Source organism: Schistocerca gregaria, chromosome 7 (assembly GCF_023897955.1).
Source record: "Schistocerca gregaria isolate iqSchGreg1 chromosome 7, iqSchGreg1.2, whole genome shotgun sequence".
Taxonomy (NCBI): Eukaryota; Metazoa; Arthropoda; class Insecta; order Orthoptera; family Acrididae; genus Schistocerca; species Schistocerca gregaria.
This window is the reverse complement of record NC_064926.1, coordinates 5,023,273-5,041,427: the sequence shown is the minus strand read 5'-3', so window position 1 is coordinate 5,041,427 and position 18,155 is coordinate 5,023,273.

Here is an 18,155-nt window from a genome sequence, read left to right as displayed (position 1 = left end):
CATTACTCCCTTGGAAGAAGGTGCGCATGGTGACTGTTTTATTCAATCTCGATGCAATTTCTGTGTTTCATCAACACTCTGATAGTCCACAGATTACAAAATGCCTCCAGATGTGCATCGGAAACTACTACTGGTTTATAGGGAACGATCAAAGCGTAAACTCTTTCAGACATTACTCCCTTTTAGGAAGGTGTGCTTGGTGACTGTTGTATTCAATCCCGATGCATTTTCTGTGTTTCATTAACACTCTGATACTCCACAGATTACAGATTGACTCCAGATGTGCAGCGGAAACTACTACTGGTCTTCGGGGGAACGATCCAAGCGTAGACTTTTAGAGACATTACTTCCATGGAGGGAAGTGCGCATGGTGACTGTTGTATTCAATCCCGATGCAATTTCTGTGTTTCATCAACACTCTGATAGTCCACAGATTACAGAATGCCTCCAGATGTGCATTGGAAACTACCACTGGTCTTCCAGGGAACGATTAAAAGCGTAGACTGTTTGAGACGTTACTAACATGGATGAAAGTGCGCATGGTGACTGTTGTATTCAATCCCGATGCAATTTCTGTGTTTCATCAACACTCTGATAGTCCACAGATTACAGAATGCCTCCAGATGTGCATCTGAATCTACTACTGGTCTTCCTGGGACGATCAAAGCGTAGACTCTTAGAGACGTTACTCCCATGGAGGAAAGTGGGCATGGTGACTGTTGTATTAAATCCCAATGCAATTTATGTGTTTCCTCAACACTCTGATTATCAACAGATTACAGAATGCCTCCAGATGTGCATCGGAAACTACTACTGGGCTTCCAGCTAACGATCAAACGATCAAAGCATAGAATATTTGAGACATTACTCCCGATGAGGAAAGAGCGCATGGTGACTGTTGTATTCAATCCCGATGCAATTTCTGTGTTTCATCAACACTCTGAAACTCCACAGATTACAGAACTCCTCCAGATGTGCATCGGAATTTACTACTGGTCTTCCAGGGAACGATCAAAGCGTAAACTAATTGAGGCATTACTCCCATGGAGGAATGTGCGCATGGTGACTGTTGTATTCAATCCCGATGCAATCTCGGTGTTTCATCAACACCCTGATAGTCCACAGATTACGGAATGCCATCTGACGTGCATCGGAAACTACTACTGGCCTTCCAGGGAACGAACAAAGCGTAGACCGTTTGAGACATTACTCCCTTGGAGGAAAGTGCGCATGGTGACTGTTGTATTCAATTCCGATGCAATTTCTGTGTTTCATCAACACTCTGAAACTCCACAGATTACAGAATGCCTCCAGATGTGCATCGGAAACTACTACTGGTCTTCCAGGGAACGATCAAAACATAGAATGTTTAAGACATTACTCCCTTGGAGGAAAGTGCGCATGGTGACTGTTGTATTCAATCCCGATGCAATTTCTGTGTTCCATCAACACTCTGATAGTCCACAGATTACAGAATGCCACCAGATTTGCATCGGAAACTACTACTGGTCTTCCAGAGATCGATTAAAAGCGTATACTGTTTGAGACATTACTAACATGAAGGAAAGTGCGCATGGTGACTGTTGTATTCAATCCCGATGCAATTTCTCTGTTTCATCAACACTCTGATAGTCCACAGATTACAGAATGCCTCCAGATGTGCATCGAAAACTACTACTTGTCTTCCAGGGAACGATCAAAACGTAAACTCTTTGCGACATTACTCCCTAGGAGGAAGGTGCGCATGGTGACTGTTGTATTCAATCCCGATGCAATTTCTGTGTTTCATCAACACTCTGATACTCCACAGATTACAGAATGCCTCCAGGTGTGCTTCGGAAACTACTACTGGTCTTCCAGGGAACGATCCAAGCGTAGACTGTTAGAGACGTTACTCCAATGGAGGGTAGTGCGCATGGTGACTGTTGTATTCAATCCCGATGCAATTTCTGTGTTTCATCAACACTCTGATAGTCCACAGATTACAGAATGCCTCCATATGTGCCTCGGAAACTACTACTGGTCTTCCAGGGAACTCTCAAAGCGTAGACTGATTGAGACATTTCTCCCATGGAGGAAAGTGCGCATGGTGACTGTTGTATTCAATCCCGATGCAATTTCTGTGTTTCATCAACACTCTGATAGTCCACAGATTACAGAATGCCACCAGATGTGCATCGGAAACTACTACTGGTCATCCAGGTAACGATCAAAGCGTTGACTGTTTGCGACATACCGCCCGTGGAGGAAAGTGCGCATGGTGACTGTTTTAATCAATCCCGATGCAATTTTTGTGTTTCATCAACACTCTGATAGTCCTCAGAATGCAGAATGAAACCAGATGTGCATCGGAAACTACTACTGGTCTTCCAGGGAACGATCAAAAGGTGGACTGTTTCAGACATTACTTACATGGAGGAAAGTGCGCATGGTGACTGTTGTATTCAATCCCGATGCAATTTCTGTGTTTCATCAACAGTCTGATAGTCCACAGATTACAAAATGCCTCCAGATGTGCATTGGAAACTACCCCTGGTCTTCCAGGGAACGATCAAAGCGTAGAATATTTGAGACATTACAAACATGGAGGAAAGTGCGCATTGTGACTGTTGTATTCAATCAGGATGCAATTTCTGTGTTTCATCAACACTCTGATAGTCCACAGATTACAGAATGCCTCCAGATGGGCATCGAAAACTACTACTGGTCTTCCAGGGAACGATCAAAGCGTAAACTCTTTGGGACATTACTCCCTTGGAAGAAGGTGCGCATGGTGACTGTTTTATTGAATCTCGATGCAATTTCTGTGTTTCATCAACACTCTGATAGTCCACAGATTACAAAATGCCTCCAGATGTGCATCGGAAACTACTACTGGTTTATAGGGAACGATCAAAGCGTAAACTCTTTCAGACATTACTCCCTTTTAGGAAGGTGTGCTTGGTGACTGTTGTATTCAATCCCGATGCATTTTCTGTGTTTCATTAACACTCTGATACTCCACAGATTACAGATTGACTCCAGATGTGCAGCGGAAACTACTACTGGTCTTCGGGGGAACGATCCAAGCGTAGACTTTTAGAGACATTACTTCCATGGAGGGAAGTGCGCATGGTGACTGTTGTATTCAATCCCGATGCAATTTCTGTGTTTCATCAACACTCTGATAGTCCACAGATTACAGAATGCCTCCAGATGTGCATTGGAAACTACCACTGGTCTTCCAGGGAACGATTAAAAGCGTAGACTGTTTGAGACGTTACTAACATGGATGAAAGTGCGCATGGTGACTGTTGCATTCAATCCCGATGCAATTTCTGTGTTTCATCAACACTCTGATAGTCCACAGATTACAGAATGCTTCCAGATGTGCATCGGAAACTACTACTGGTCTTCCTGGGAACGATCAAAGAGTTGAATGTTTGAGACGTTACTCCCGTTGAGGAAAGTGCCCATGTTGACTGTTGTATTCAATCCCAATGCAATATTTGGGTTTCATCAACACTCTGATTATCAACAGATATCAGAATGCCTCCAGATGTGCATCGGAAACTACTACTGGTCTTCCAGGGAACGATCGAAGCGTAGACTGTTTGAGACATTACTCCCATGGAGGAAAGTGCGCATGGTGACTGTGGTATTCAATCCCGATGCAATTTCTGTGTTTCATCAACACTCTGATAGTCCACAGATTACAGAATGCCTCCAGATGTGCATCTGAATCTACTACTGGTCTTCCTGGGACGATCAAAGCGTAGACTCTTAGAGACGTTACTCCCATGGAGGAAAGTGGGCATGGTGACTGTTGTATTAAATCCCAATGCAATTTATGTGTTTCCTCAACACTCTGATTATCAACAGATTACAGAATGCCTCCAGATGTGCATCGGAAACTACTACTGGGCTTCCAGCTAACGATCAAACGATCAAAGCATAGAATATTTGAGACATTACTCCCGATGAGGAAAGAGCGCATGGTGACTGTTGTATTCAATCCCGATGCAATTTCTGTGTTTCATCAACACTCTGAAACTCCACAGATGACAGAACTCCTCCAGATGTGCATCGGAATTTACTACTGGTCTTCCAGGGAACGATCAAAGCGTAAACTAATTGAGGCATTACTCCCATGGAGGAATGTGCGCATGGTGACTGTTGTATTCAATCCCGATGCAATCTCGGTGTTTCATCAACACCCTGATAGTCCACAGATTACGGAATGCCATCTGACGTGCATCGGAAACTACTACTGGCCTTCCAGGGAACGAACAAAGCGTAGACCGTTTGAGACATTACTCCCTTGGAGGAAAGTGCGCATGGTGACTGTTGTATTCAATCCCGATGCAATTTCTGTGTTTCATCAACACTCTGAAACTCCACAGATTACAGAATGCCTCCAGATGTGCATCGGAAACTACTACTGGTCTTCCAGGGAACGATCAAAGCGTAAACTCTTTGAGATATTACTAACATGGAGGAAAGTGAGCATGGTGACTGTTTTATTCAATCCCGATGCAATTTCTGTGTTTCATCAACACTCTGAAACTCCACAGATTACAGAATGCCTCCAGATGTGCATCGGAAACTACTACTGGTCTTCCAGGGAACGATCAAAACGTAGAATGTTTAAGACATTACTCCCTTGGAGGAAAGTGCGCATGGTGACTGTTGTATTCAATCCCGATGCAATTTCTGTGTTCCATCAACACTCTGATAGTCCACAGATTACAGAATGCCACCAGATTTGCATCGGAAACTACTACTGGTCTTCCTGGGAACGATCAAAGCGTTGAATGTTTGAGACATTACCCCCGTGGAGGAAAGTGCGCATGGTGACTGTTGTATTCAATCCCAATGCAATATATGGGTTTCATCAACACTCTGATTATCAACAGATATCAGAATGCCTCCAGATGTGCATCGGAAACTACTACTGGTCTTCCAGGGAACGATCGAAGCGTAGACTGTTTGAGACATTACTCCCATGGAGGAAAGTGCGCATGGTGACTGTGGTATAAAATCCCGATGCAATTTCTGTGATTTATCAACACTCAGTTAGTCCACAGATTTCAGAATCGACCAGATGTGCATCGGAAACTACTACTGGTCTTCTAGGGAACGATCAAAGCGTAGACTGTTTGAGACATTACTCCCTTGGAGTAAAGTGCGCATGGTGACTGTTTTATTCAATCCCAGTGCAATTTCTGTGTTTCATCAACATTCTGATATTCCACAGATTACAGAATACCTCCTGATGTGCATCGGAAACTACCACTGGTCTTCCAGGGAACGATCAAAGCGTAGACTGTTTGAGACATTACTAACATGGAGGCAAGTGCGCATGGTGACTGTTGTATTCGATCCCGATGCAATTTCTTTGTTTCATCCACATTTTGAAGGTCCACAGATTACAGAATGCCTCCAGATGTGCATCGGAAACTACTACTGGTCTTCCTGGGAACGATCAAAGCGTAGACTCTTAGAGACGTTACTCCCATGGAAGAAAGTGGGCATGGTGACTGTTGTATTCAATCCCAACGCAATTTATGTGTTTCCTCAACACTCTGATTATCAACAGATTACAGAATGCCTCCAGATGTGCATCGGAAACTACTACTGGGCTTCCAGCTAACGATCAAACGATCAAAGCGTAGAATATTTGAGACATTACTACCGTGGAGGAAAGTGCGTATGGTGACTGTTTTATTAAATCCCGATGCAATTTCTGTGTTTCATCAACACTCTGATAGTCCACAGATTACAGAATGCCACCAGATGTGCATTGGAAACTACCACTGGTCTTCCAGGGAACGATCAAATTGTAGATTGTTTGAGACATTACTAACATGGAGGAAAGAGCGCATGGTGACTGTTGTATTCAATCCCGATGCAATTTCTGTGTTTCATCAACACTCTGACAGCCCACAGATTACAGAATGCCTCCAGATGTGCATCGGAATTTACTACTGGTCTTCCAGGGAACGATCAAAGCGTAAACTGTTTCAGACATTACTCCCATGGAGGAAAGTGCGCATGGTGACACTTGTATTCAATCCCGATGCAATATCTGTGTTCCATCAACACTCTGATAGTCCACAGATTTCAGAATGCCACCAGATGTGCATCGGAAACTACTACTGGTCTTCCAGGGAACGATCAAAACGTAGAATGTTTAAGACATTACTCCCGTGGAGGAAAGTGCGCACGGTGACTGTTGTATTATATCCCGATGCAATTTCTGTGTTTCATCAACACTCTGATAGTCCACAGATTACAGAATGCCACCAGATTTGCATCGAAAACTACTACTGGTCTTTCTGGGAACGATCAAAGCGTTGAATGTTTGAGACATTACTCCCGTAGAGGAAAGTGCGCATGGTGACTGTTGTATTCAATCCCGGTGCAATATCTGTGTTCCATCAACACTCTGATAGTCCACAGATTACAGAATGCCACCAGATGTGCATCGGAAACTACTACTGGTCTTCCTGGGAACGATCAAAGAGTTGAATGTTTGAGACATTACTCCCGTTGAGGAAAGTGCGCATGTTGACTGTTGTATTCAATCCCAATGCAATATTTGGGTTTCATCAACACTCTGATTATCAACAGATATCAGAATGCCTCCAGATGTGCATCGGAAACTACTACTGGTCTTCCAGGGAACGATCGAAGCGTAGACTGTTTGAGACATTACTCCCATGGAGGAAAGTGCGCATGGTGACTGTGGTATTCAATCCCGATGCAATTTCTGTGTTTCATCAACACTCTGATAGTCCACAGATTACAGAATGCCTCCAGATGTGCATCTGAATCTACTACTGGTCTTCCTGGGACGATCAAAGCGTAGACTCTTAGAGACGTTACTCCCATGGAGGAAAGTGGGCATGGTGACTGTTGTATTCAATCCCAATGCAATTTATGTGTTTCCTCAACACTCTGATTATCAACAGATTACAGAATGCCTCCAGATGTGCATCGGAAACTACTACTGGGCTTCCAGCTAACGATCAAACGATCAAAGCATAGAAAATTTGAGACATTACTCCCGTGGAGGAATGAGCGCATGGTGACTGTTGTATTCAATCCCGATGCAATTTCTGTGTTTCATCAACACTCTGAAACTCCACAGATTACAGAACTCCTCCAGATGTGCATCGGAATTTACTACTGGTCTTCCAGGGAACGATCAAAGCGTAAACTAATTGAGGCATTACTCCCATGGAGGAATGTGCGCATGGTGACTGTTGTATTCAATCCCGATGCAATCTCGGTGTTTCATCAACAACCTGATAGTCCACAGATTACGGAATGCCATCTGACGTGCATCGGAAACTACTACTGGCCTTCCAGGGAACGAACAAAGCGTAGACCGTTTGAGACATTACTCTCTTGGAGGAAAGTGCGCATGGTGACTGTTGTATTCAATCCCGATGCAATTTCTGTGTTTCATCAACACTCTGAAACTCCACAGATTACAGAATGCCTCCAGATGTGCATCGGAAACTACTACTGGTCTTCCAGGGAACGATCAAAGCGTAAACTCTTTGAGATATTACTAACATGGAGGAAAGTGAGCATGGTGACTGTTTTATTCAATCCCGATGCAATTTCTGTGTTTCATCAACACTCTGAAACTCCACAGATTACAGAATGCCTCCAGATGTGCATCGGAAACTACTACTGGTCTTCCAGGGAACGATCAAAACGTAGAATGTTTAAGACATTACTCCCTTGGAGGAAAGTGCGCATGGTGACTGTTGTATTCAATCCCGATGCAATTTCTGTGTTCCATCAACACTCTGATAGTCCACAGATTACAGAATGCCACCAGATTTGCATCGGAAACTACTACTGGTCTTCCTGGGAACGATCAAAGCGTTGAATGTTTGAGACATTACCCCCGTGGAGGAAAGTGCGCATGGTGACTGTTGTATTCAATCCCAATGCAATATATGGGTTTTATCAACACTCTGATTATCAACAGATATCAGAATGCCTCCAGATGTGCATCGGAAACTACTACTGGTCTTCCAGGGAACGATCGAAGCGTAGACTGTTTGAGACATTACTCCCATGGAGGAAAGTGCGCATGGTGACTGTGGTATAAAATCCAGATGCAATTTCTGTGATTTATCAACACTCAGTTAGTCCACAGATTTCAGAATCGACCAGATGTGCATCGGAAACTACTACTGGTCTTCTAGGGAACGATCAAAGCGTAGACTGTTTGAGACATTACTCCCTTGGAGTAAAGTGCGCATGGTGACTGTTTTATTCAATCCCAGTGCAATTTCTGTGTTTCATCAACATTCTGATATTCCACAGATTACAGAATACCTCCTGATGTGCATCGGAAACTACCACTGGTCTTCCAGGGAACGATCAAAGCGTAGACTTTTTGAGACATTACTAACATGGAGGCAAGTGCGCATGGTGACTGTTGTATTCGATCCCGATGCAATTTCTTTGTTTCATCCACATTTTGAAGGTCCACAGATTACAGAATGCCTCCAGATGTGCATCGGAAACTACTACTGGTCTTCCTGGGAACGATCAAAGCGTAGACTCTTAGAGACGTTACTCCCATGGAAGAAAGTGGGCATGGTGACTGTTGTATTCAATCCCAACGCAATTTATGTGTTTCCTCAACACTCTGATTATCAACAGATTACAGAATGCCTCCAGATGTGCATCGGAAACTACTACTGGGCTTCCAGCTAACGATCAAACGATCAAAGCGTAGAATATTTGAGACATTACTACCGTGGAGGAAAGTGCGTATGGTGACTGTTTTATTAAATCCCGATGCAATTTCTGTGTTTCATCAACACTCTGATAGTCCACAGATTACAGAATGCCACCAGATGTGCATTGGAAACTACCACTGGTCTTCCAGGGAACGATCAAATTGTAGATTGTTTGAGACATTACTAACATGGAGGAAAGAGCGCATGGTGACTGTTGTATTCAATCCCGATGCAATTTCTGTGTTTCATCAACACTCTGACAGCCCACAGATTACAGAATGCCTCCAGATGTGCATCGGAATTTACTACTGGTCTTCCAGGGAACGATCAAAGCGTAAACTGTTTCAGACATTACTCCCATGGAGGAAAGTGCGCATGGTGACACTTGTATTCAATCCCGATGCAATATCTGTGTTCCATCAACACTCTGATAGTCCACAGATTTCAGAATGCCACCAGATGTGCATCGGAAACTACTACTGGTCTTCCAGGGAACGATCAAAACGTAGAATGTTTAAGACATTACTCCCGTGGAGGAAAGTGCGCACGGTGACTGTTGTATTATATCCCGATGCAATTTCTGTGTTTCATCAACACTCTGATAGTCCACAGATTACAGAATGCCACCAGATTTGCATCGAAAACTACTACTGGTCTTTCTGGGAACGATCAAAGCGTTGAATGTTTGAGACATTACTCCCGTAGAGGAAAGTGCGCATGGTGACTGTTGTATTCAATCCCGGTGCAATATCTGTGTTCCATCAACACTCTGATAGTCCACAGATTACAGAATGCCACCAGATGTGCATCGGAAACTACTACTGGTCTTCCTGGGAACGATCAAAGAGTTGAATGTTTGAGACATTACTCCCGTTGAGGAAAGTGCGCATGTTGACTGTTGTATTCAATCCCAATGCAATATTTGGGTTTCATCAACACTCTGATTATCAACAGATATCAGAATGCCTCCAGATGTGCATCGGAAACTACTACTGGTCTTCCAGGGAACGATCGAAGCGTAGACTGTTTGAGACATTACTCCCATGGAGGAAAGTGCGCATGGTGACTGTGGTATTCAATCCCGATGCAATTTCTGTGTTTCATCAACACTCTGATAGTCCACAGATTACAGAATGCCTCCAGATGTGCATCTGAATCTACTACTGGTCTTCCTGGGACGATCAAAGCGTAGACTCTTAGAGACGTTACTCCCATGGAGGAAAGTGGGCATGGTGACTGTTGTATTCAATCCCAATGCAATTTATGTGTTTCCTCAACACTCTGATTATCAACAGATTACAGAATGCCTCCAGATGTGCATCGGAAACTACTACTGGGCTTCCAGCTAACGATCAAACGATCAAAGCATAGAAAATTTGAGACATTACTCCCGTGGAGGAATGAGCGCATGGTGACTGTTGTATTCAATCCCGATGCAATTTCTGTGTTTCATCAACACTCTGAAACTCCACAGATTACAGAACTCCTCCAGATGTGCATCGGAATTTACTACTGGTCTTCCAGGGAACGATCAAAGCGTAAACTAATTGAGGCATTACTCCCATGGAGGAATGTGCGCATGGTGACTGTTGTATTCAATCCCGATGCAATCTCGGTGTTTCATCAACAACCTGATAGTCCACAGATTACGGAATGCCATCTGACGTGCATCGGAAACTACTACTGGCCTTCCAGGGAACGAACAAAGCGTAGACCGTTTGAGACATTACTCTCTTGGAGGAAAGTGCGCATGGTGACTGTTGTATTCAATCCCGATGCAATTTCTGTGTTTCATCAACACTCTGAAACTCCACAGATTACAGAATGCCTCCAGATGTGCATCGGAAACTACTACTGGTCTTCCAGGGAACGATCAAAGCGTAAACTCTTTGAGATATTACTAACATGGAGGAAAGTGAGCATGGTGACTGTTTTATTCAATCCCGATGCAATTTCTGTGTTTCATCAACACTCTGAAACTCCACAGATTACAGAATGCCTCCAGATGTGCATCGGAAACTACTACTGGTCTTCCAGGGAACGATCAAAACGTAGAATGTTTAAGACATTACTCCCTTGGAGGAAAGTGCGCATGGTGACTGTTGTATTCAATCCCGATGCAATTTCTGTGTTCCATCAACACTCTGATAGTCCACAGATTACAGAATGCCACCAGATTTGCATCGGAAACTACTACTGGTCTTCCTGGGAACGATCAAAGCGTTGAATGTTTGAGACATTACCCCCGTGGAGGAAAGTGCGCATGGTGACTGTTGTATTCAATCCCAATGCAATATATGGGTTTTATCAACACTCTGATTATCAACAGATATCAGAATGCCTCCAGATGTGCATCGGAAACTACTACTGGTCTTCCAGGGAACGATCGAAGCGTAGACTGTTTGAGACATTACTCCCATGGAGGAAAGTGCGCATGGTGACTGTGGTATAAAATCCCGATGCAATTTCTGTGATTTATCAACACTCAGTTAGTCCACAGATTTCAGAATCGACCAGATGTGCATCGGAAACTACTACTGGTCTTCTAGGGAACGATCAAAGCGTAGACTGTTTGAGACATTACTCCCTTGGAGTAAAGTGCGCATGGTGACTGTTTTATTCAATCCCAGTGCAATTTCTGTGTTTCATCAACATTCTGATATTCCACAGATTACAGAATACCTCCTGATGTGCATCGGAAACTACCACTGGTCTTCATGGGAACGATCAAAGCGTAGACTTTTTGAGACATTACTAACATGGAGGCAAGTGCGCATGGTGACTGTTGTATTCGATCCCGATGCAATTTCTTTGTTTCATCCACATTTTGAAGGTCCACAGATTACAGAATGCCTCCAGATGTGCATCGGAAACTACTACTGGTCTTCCTGGGAACGATCAAAGCGTAGACTCTTAGAGACGTTACTCCCATGGAAGAAAGTGGGCATGGTGACTGTTGTATTCAATCCCAACGCAATTTATGTGTTTCCTCAACACTCTGATTATCAACAGATTACAGAATGCCTCCAGATGTGCATCGGAAACTACTACTGGGCTTCCAGCTAACGATCAAACGATCAAAGCGTAGAATATTTGAGACATTACTACCGTGGAGGAAAGTGCGTATGGTGACTGTTTTATTAAATCCCGATGCAATTTCTATGTTTCATCAACACTCTGATAGTCCACAGATTACAGAATGCCACCAGATGTGCATTGGAAACTACCACTGGTCTTCCAGGGAACGATCAAATTGTAGATTGTTTGAGACATTACTAACATGGAGGAAAGAGCGCATGGTGACTGTTGTATTCAATCCCGATGCAATTTCTGTGTTTCATCAACACTCTGACAGCCCACAGATTACAGAATGCCTCCAGATGTGCATCGGAATTTACTACTGGTCTTCCAGGGAACGATCAAAGCGTAAACTGTTTCAGACATTACTCCCATGGAGGAAAGTGCGCATGGTGACACTTGTATTCAATCCCGATGCAATATCTGTGTTCCATCAACACTCTGATAGTCCACAGATTTCAGAATGCCACCAGATGTGCATCGGAAACTACTACTGGTCTTCCAGGGAACGATCAAAACGTAGAATGTTTAAGACATTACTCCCGTGGAGGAAAGTGCGCACGGTGACTGTTGTATTATATCCCGATGCAATTTCTGTGTTTCATCAACACTCTGATAGTCCACAGATTACAGAATGCCACCAGATTTGCATCGAAAACTACTACTGGTCTTTCTGGGAACGATCAAAGCGTTGAATGTTTGAGACATTACTCCCGTAGAGGAAAGTGCGCATGGTGACTGTTGTATTCAATCCCGGTGCAATATCTGTGTTCCATCAACACTCTGATAGTCCACAGATTACAGAATGCCACCAGATGTGCATCGGAAACTACTACTGGTCTTCCTGGGAACGATCAAAGAGTTGAATGTTTGAGACATTACTCTTATGGAGGAAAGTGCGCATGGTGACTGTGGTATTCAATCCCGATGCAATTTCTGTGTTTCATCAACACTCTGATAGTCCACAGATTACAGAATGCCTCCAGATGTGCATCTGAATCTACTACTGGTCTTCCTGGGACGATCAAAGCGTAGACTCTTAGAGACGTTACTCCCATGGAGGAAAGTGGGCATGGTGACTGTTGTATTCAATCCCAATGCAATTTATGTGTTTCCTCAACACTCTGATTATCAACAGATTACAGAATGCCTCCAGATGTGCATCGGAAACTACTACTGGGCTTCCAGCTAACGATCAAACGATCAAAGCATAGAAAATTTGAGACATTACTCCCGTGGAGGAATGAGCGCATGGTGACTGTTGTATTCAATCCCGATGCAATTTCTGTGTTTCATCAACACTCTGAAACTCCACAGATTACAGAACTCCTCCAGATGTGCATCGGAATTTACTACTGGTCTTCCAGGGAACGATCAAAGCGTAAACTAATTGAGGCATTACTCCCATGGAGGAATGTGCGCATGGTGACTGTTGTATTCAATCCCGATGCAATCTCGGTGTTTCATCAACACCCTGATAGTCCACAGATTACGGAATGCCATCTGACGTGCATCGGAAACTACTACTGGCCTTCCAGGGAACGAACAAAGCGTAGACCGTTTGAGACATTACTCCCTTGGAGGAAAGTGCGCATGGTGACTGTTGTATTCAATCCCGATGCAATATCTGTGTTTCATCAACACTCTGAAACTCCACAGATTACAGAATGCCTCCAGATGTGCATCGGAAACTACTACTGGTCTTCCAGGGAACGATCAAAGCGTAAACTCTTTGAGATATTACTAACATGGAGGAAAGTGCACATGGTGACTGTTTTATTCAATCCCGATGCAATTTCTGTGTTTCATCAACACTCTGAAACTCCACAGATTACAGAATGCCTCCAGATGTGCATCGGAAACTACTACTGGTCTTCCAGGGAACGATCAAAACGTAGAATGTTTAAGACATTACTCCCTTGGAGGAAAGTGCGCATGGTGACTGTTGTATTCAATCCCGATGCAATTTCTGTGTTCCATCAACACTCTGATAGTCCACAGATTACAGAATGCCACCAGATTTGCATCGGAAACTATACTGGTCTTCCTGGGAACGATCAAAGCGTTGAATGTTTGAGACATTACCCCCTTGGAGGAAAGTGCGCATGGTGACTGTTGTATTCAATCCCAATGCAATATATGGGTTTCATCAACACTCTGATTATCAACAGATATCAGAATGCCTCCAGATGTGCATCGGAAACTACTACTGGTCTTCCAGGGAACGATCGAAGCGTAGACTGTTTGAGACATTACTCCTATGGAGTAAAGTGCGCATGGTGACTGTGGTATAAAATCCCGATGCAATTTCTGTGATTTATCAACACTCAGTTAGTCCACAGATTTCAGAATCGACCAGATGTGCATCGGAAACTACTACTGGTCTTCTAGGGAACGATCAAAGCGTAGACTGTTTGAGACATTACTCCCTTGGAGTAAAGTGCGCATGGTGACTGTTTTATTCAATCCCAGTGCAATTTCTAAGTTTCATCAACATTCTGATATTCCACAGATTACAGAATACCTCCTGATGTGCATCGGAAACTACCACTGGTCTTCCAGGGAACGATCAAATCGTAGACTGTTTGAGACATTACTAACATGGAGGAAAGAGCGCATGGTGACTGTTGTATTCAATCCCGATGCAATTTCTGTGTTTCATCAACACTCTGATAGTCCACAGATTACAGAATGCCACCAGATGTGCATCGGAAACTACTACTGGTCTTCCAGGTAACGATCAAAGCGTTGACTGTTTGAGACATACCTCCCGTTGAGGAAAGTGTGCATGGTGACTGTTTTAATCAATCCCGATGCAATTTTTGTGTTTCATCAACACTCTGATAGTCCTCAGAATGCAGAATGAAACCAGATGTGCATCGGAAACTACTACTGGTCTTCCAGGGAACGATCAAAAGGTGGACTGTTTCAGACATTACTTACATGGAGGAAAGTGCGCATGGTGACTGTTGTATTCAATCCCGATGCAATTTCTGTGTTTCATCAACAGTCTGATAGTCCACAGATTACAAAATGCCTCCAGATGTGCATTGGAAACTACCCCTGGTCTTCCAGGGAACGATCAAAGCGTAGAATATTTGAGACATTACAAACATGGAGGAAAGTGCGCATGGTGACTGTTGTTTTCAATCATGATGCAATTTCTGTGTTGCATCAACACTTTGAAGGTCAACAGATTACCGAAAGTCTCCAGATGTGCGTCGGAAACTGTAACTGGTCATCCAGGGAACATTCAAAGCACAGACTGTTTGAGACCTTCTCCCTTGGAGGAAAATGGGCATGGTGACTGTTGTATTCAATCTCGATGCAATATCTGTGTCTCATCAACACTCTGATAGTCCACAGATTACAGAATGCCCCCAGATGTGCATCGGAAACTACTACTGGTCTTCCTGGGAACGATCAAAGCGTTGACTGTTTGAGAACTTGCTCCTATGGGGGAAAGTGCGCATGGTGACTGTTGTATTCAATCCGAATGCGATTTCTGTGGTTCATCAACGATCTGATAGTCCACAGATTACAGAATGCCTCCAGATGTGCATCGGAAACTAGTACTGGTCTTCCTGGGAACGATCAAATCGTGGACTGTTTGAGACATTGCTCCCATGGGGGAAAGTGCGCATGGTGACTGTTGTATTCAATCCCAATGTGATTGCTGTGTTTCATCAACACTTTGAAGGTCAACAGATTACCGAAAGTCTCCAGATGTGCATCGGAAACTGCAACTGGTCATCCAGGGAACATTCAAAGCACAGACTGTTTGAGACATTCTCCCTTGGAGGAAAATGGGCATGGTGACTGTTGTATTCAATCCCGATGCAATATCTGTGTCTCATCAACACTCTGATAGTCCACAGATTACAGAATGCCCCCAGATGTGCATCGGAAACTACTACTGGTCTTCCTGGGAACGATCAAAGCGTTGACTGTTTGAGACATTGCTCCTATGGGGGAAAGTGCGCATGGTGACTGTTGTATTCAATCCCAATGCGATTTCTGTGTATCATCAACACTTTGAAGGTCATCAGATTGCAGATTGCCTCCAGATGTGCATCGGAAACTACTACTGGTCTTACAGGGAACGATCAAAGCGTAGACTGTTTGAGACATTGCTCCAATGGGGGAAAGTGCGCATCGTGACTGTTGTATTCAATCCCAATGCAATATCTGTGTTTCATCAACACTCTGATAATCCACAGATTACTGAATGCCTCCAGATGTGCATCAAAAACTACTACTGGTCTTCCAGGGAATGATCAAAGCGTAGACTGTTTGAAACACTACTCTCATGGAGGAAAGTGCGCATGGTGACTGTTGTTTTCAATCCCGATGCAATTTTTGTGTTTCATCAACACTCTGACAGTCCACAGATAACAGAATGACTCCAGATGTGCATCGGAAACTGCAACTCGTCATCCAGGGAACGATCAAAGCGTAGACTGTTTGAGACATTTCTCCCATGGAGGAAAGTGCGCATGGTAACTGTTGTATTCACTCCCGATGCAATATCTGTGTTTCATCAACACACTGATAGTCCACAGATTACAGAATGCCTCCAGATGTGCATCGGAAACTACTCCTGGTCTTCCTGGGAACGATGAAAGCGTAGACAGTTTGAGACATTGCTCCCATGGGGGAAAGTGCGCATGGTGACTGTTGTATTCAATCCCAATGCGATTTCTGTGGTTCATCAACACCCTGAATGACCACAGATTACAGATTGAATCCCGATGTGCATCGGAAACTACTACTGGTCTTCAAGGGAACGATCAAAGCGTAGACTGTTTGAGACACTACTAGCATGGAGGAAAGTGCGCATGGTGACTGTTGTTTCCAATCCCGATGCAATTTCTGTGTTTCATCAACACTTTGAAGGTCAACAGATTACAGAATGCTTCAAGATGTGCATCAGAAACTACTAATGGTCTTCCTGGGAACGATCAAAGCGTAGACAGTTTGAGACATTGCTCCCATGGGGGAAAGTGCGCATGGTGACTGTTGTATTCAGCCCCCGTTGCAATTTCTGTATTTCATCAACACTTTGATAGTCCACAGACTACAGAATGCCCCCAGAAGTGCATCGGAAACTACTGCTGGTCTTCCTGGGATCCATCAAAGCGTAGACTGTTTGAGACATTACTCCCATGGAGGAAAGTGCGCATGGTGACTGTTGTGTTCAATCCCGATGCAATTTCTGTGTTTCATCAACACTCTGATAGTCCACAGATTACAGAATGCCTCCAGATGTGCATCGGAAACTACTACTGGTCTTCCAGATAACGATGTAAGCGTAGACTGTTTGACATAAAACTCCCATGGAGGAAAGTGCGCATGGTGACTGTTGTATTCAATCCCGATGCAATTTCTGTGTTTAATGAACACTCTGATAGTCCACAGATTACAAAATGCCTCCAGATGTGCATTGGAAACTACCCCTGGTCTTCCAGGGAACGATCAAAGCGTAGAATATTTGAGACATTACAAACATGGAGGAAAGTGCGCATGGTGACTGTTGTGTTCAATCCCGATGCAATTTCTGTGTTTCATCAACACTCTGATAGTCCACAGATTACAGAATGCCTCCAGATGTGCATCGGAAACTACTACTGGTCTTCCAGATAACGATGTAAGCGTAGACTGTTTGACATAAAACTCCCATGGAGGAAAGTGCGCATGGTGACTGTTGTATTCAATCCCGATGCAATTTCTGTGTTTAATGAACACTCTGATAGTCCACAGATTACAGAATGCCTCCAGATGTGCATCGGAAACTGCTACTGCTCTTCCTGGGAACGATCAAAGCGTAGACCGTTTGAGACATTGCTCCCATGGGGGAAAGTGCGCATGGTGACTGTTGTTTTCAATCATGATGCAATTTCTGTGTTGCATCAACACTTTGAAGGTCAACAGATTACCGAAAGTCTCCAGATGTGCATCGGAAACTGTAACTGGTCATCCAGGGAACATTCAAAGCACAGACTGTTTGAGACCTTCTCCCTTGGAGGAAAATGGGCATGGTGACTGTTGTATTCAATCTCGATGCAATATCTGTGTCTCATCAACACTCTGATAGTCCACAGATTACAGAATGCCCCCAGATGTGCATCGGAAACTACTACTGGTCTTCCTGGGAACGATCAAAGCGTTGACTGTTTGAGAACTTGCTCCTATGGGGGAAAGTGCGCATGGTGACTGTTGTATTCAATCCGAATGCGATTTCTGTGGTTCATCAACGATCTGATAGTCCACAGATTACAGAATGCCTCCAGATGTGCATCGGAAACTAGTACTGGTCTTCCTGGGAAC